We start from the raw sequence: 3,458 nt of genomic DNA, 5'->3' as shown, positions 1-3,458 counted from the left end.
AGTAAAGTAAAGTAAAGTAAAGTAAAGTAAAGTAAAGTAAAGTAAAGTAAAAAGTAAAGTAAAGTAAAGTATTCTGTAAAGAAAAACAGAAATATCTGCTTTCAACAACCTGAACTTTTTGAGAAATTTACATTGGGGGGGGCTTAGGACTGAAATTTTAACTCTTAGAAGGGACTGTGTGTAAACCATTTACATGATCAATTCCTGATAGAAATATTAGGTAATCTAATAACTATGTAAGTATACTCTGTCTAAATCCTCACTGCAGCCACAAGGGAAACAGGAGTCACATCAGAAAGCAGTTGGATGAGTTTAGACATCCACTTCAATGAGAGCCCAAATGAAAGCTCAAATTTAGTACCAGTTTCGAAGGACAAATAGGAAACTCAGAAATATTGATGTTACACAGAGTGTAGATACAGGGAGTAAACTAAAATCTCTACTTGTTTAAGTAAAAGTAATTTTTTAAAGCATCAACCAAAATGTCCCTAAATTTTCAAGGCCTGCACAACACACAAGAAATAGTAAAAGCTTGCTAAGTCATAATTAATATTTTTAGTGATACACTTATCTAAACTTATGTTTTTAGATTTGTCACCAAGACCTTAATAGAGCAGATAGACAAAAAACCTATCTTTATAGCCAGGTAGAATTCCTTCACTTAAAGGTACTTTAGTGGAGGGAGGGCTGGGTGGCTCAGTCAGTTAAGCATCCGACTTCAGTTCAGGCCATGATCTCACAGCTCCTGAAGCCCCGTGTCAGGTTCTGTGTTGACAGCTCAGAGCTTGGAGATTCCTTTGGACTCTGTGTCTCCGGCTCTCTCTGCCCCTCCCCAACTTGTGCTCTGTCTCTTTCTCTCTCTCTCTCAAAAATAAATAAACATTAAAATTTTTTTTTGGTAAAAAAGGTATTATAGTGGATATATAATGTTATTGGTTCTCAATCTTCACTATGCATAATAATCAGCTTAGAAAATTAAAAGAAATGGTATTCTGGAGCTCCTGGGTGGCTCAGTCATTAGAAGTCCAACTTCAGCTCAGCTCATGATCTCGAGGTTCATGGGTTCAAGCCCCGAGGCGGGCTCTGTGCTGACAGCTTGGAGCCTGGAGCCTGCTTCGGATTCTGTGTCTTCCTCTCTCTCTGCCCCTCCCCCACTCACACTCTGTCTCTCTCTCAAAAATAAAAGCAAATACGTTAAAAAATTTAAAAAAAAAAAAGGGGGGGCGCCTGGGTGGCTCAGTCGGTTAAGGGTCCGACTTCGGCTCAGGTCACGATCTCGCAGTCCGTGAGTTCAAGCCCGGCATCGGGCTCTGTGCTGACTGCTCAGAACCTGGAGCCTGTTTCAGCTTCTGTGTCTCCCTCTCTCTCTGACCCTCCCCCATTCATGCTCTGTCTCTCTCTGTCTCAAAATAAATAAACTTTTAAAAATTAAAAAAAAAAAATAAAAACAAATAAAATAAGCATTAAAAAAAAAAAGAAGAAAAGAAATGGTATCCTGGCTCCACTCTTGATGGTTCCGGCTCAATTGCTCTGGAATGGGGCTAGTCACTAGTATTATTTTTTGTGTTCCCAACATAATTTGGTTGCACAATGAAGGCTAATAACCACTGGTCTAGTTGAACCTGAATCACCCATTTCATAAGGAAGAGAGGGGCTATGGAATTTATGTGATCCACACAAAATCTACTGTTAGGAGAAAGAACACCATATTTGTGTTCAGAGATATGGTCAGATTTGGTCAGAGATATGAATTAGAGTCATGGCTCTCTTGATGAATAATAATGTGAAATTGTGCAAATCACATCAACTTTCAGTTTTGGGTTACTCATAAGGAAAATGAAGGAAAATGCATGCTTGACTTATTTCACAGGGTTTTTAAGGGATCATCATAAAACTAAGCAACATATACTATGTAAAATTGCTTTGTAAAAGGAAAGTAATACACACTTATTAGGGATAACTGTTACATGTAGTAAAGGCAAGATTAGAAAATTCTGCTATCTTCTGATTCTGTAAATTTTAAACAATTCCTTTTTTTTTTTTATCAGAGACATATTACACTACTAGTTATCAGGCATCATACAAATCAGCACATAGTATTAACTAGCTTATCCCCATGCAGTGGTAATTAATTTTCATAATCATGACCCAGATGCTCCATAAGCTCACTATTCAAACTATGGTTGGTCCAAGAACCAGCAGCATTGACCTCACCAGGCAGCTTACTAGAAATGCATACCATGCCTCACTTCAGACCTATAGAATCTGCATCTTCTGTTTAACAATGTCTCCAGGTGATCTGAGGCACATTAAAATTTGAAAAGTCCCGTTTTATGAGATCTCAAATGTCTTTGGATGATGAAACCAGGTCTGGTGCCATTTGAGCAATTATTTTTCCATTTTAATTCATCAAAAACTAGAAGTGCATTTAATATATGTGCGTAAAGAAGTGTGATTCCATCTGAAACTACTGGATGAAGTAAATGTTCCTTTTCTCTGTTTAAGCTGAAGAAAGCATTATATTAATTTAATCAAACTCTCTTTAGATTTCTCTTCATAATAATCAATTCTTGGCAGCAATTTAGATACATTTGAACTAATCACTATTAGGTCCTGTGGAGGCTTAGGAATTTAGCATTGTCATTTTAAATGAGATTTTGTGAACAGAAGTGATTAGACTCTATAAGATCAAAGTCCCTCATCGACTAATACTTGCCTTTTTCCCATTCTCCAGAGCCACAGACTCATTTTATCCAGCCCAGGTTGAAACTAATTTGTGGTTCTAAGGGGTGACCAAAACATGCAGTTTATTATTTGGATTACATTTTTTTTTAAGTTTATTTATTTTTGACAGAGAGAGAGGCAGAGAATGAGCAGGGGAGAGGCAGAGAGAGATGGAGACACAGACTCGGAAGCAGGCTCCAGGCTCTGAGTTGTCAGCACAGAGCCTGATGTGGGGCTCAAACTCACAAACTGCGAGATCATGACCTGAGCTGAAGTCAGATGCTCAACCAACTGAGCCACCCAGGCGCCCCTGGATTACATTTTCTTAGGGAAGATGAATTCTTGGTGATTTTAATTCAATCAGAATATTGCAATTTGGGAGGAGTTCATGAAGGAGAATATGGTCTCATTATTCAGACTTAAAAAAAAAAGGAAAGAAAATAAGTAAATAGTTTTGTCTTTTTTTTTCTTCAAAGATGCTATGTTCCAGTTAATTACCTTGTCTTAAGTCATTCCCTAGGCTCTGCACAAATTAGGAGTATCTGAGTGGAGATTAAATAAGGTGAAATCTTAACAAATGGCAGTTACATCAGTCACTCAGCCATCACACAGATCTTGCATACTGAGTGGCTGGAAATTTTCCTGCAACCCCAGATTTCCCTCCACATCTAATTGGGTGTAAATTGGTGCCTATTTATAGTCAATCTATGAATAGATGTCAGTCCAAAAGTGTC

Source organism: Herpailurus yagouaroundi, unplaced genomic scaffold (assembly GCF_014898765.1).
Source record: "Herpailurus yagouaroundi ecotype Mexico unplaced genomic scaffold, PumYag 187, whole genome shotgun sequence".
Classification (NCBI taxonomy): domain Eukaryota; kingdom Metazoa; phylum Chordata; class Mammalia; order Carnivora; family Felidae; genus Herpailurus; species Herpailurus yagouaroundi.
The sequence above is the reverse complement of the archived record's forward strand: the minus strand, read 5'-3'. Positions refer to the sequence as shown.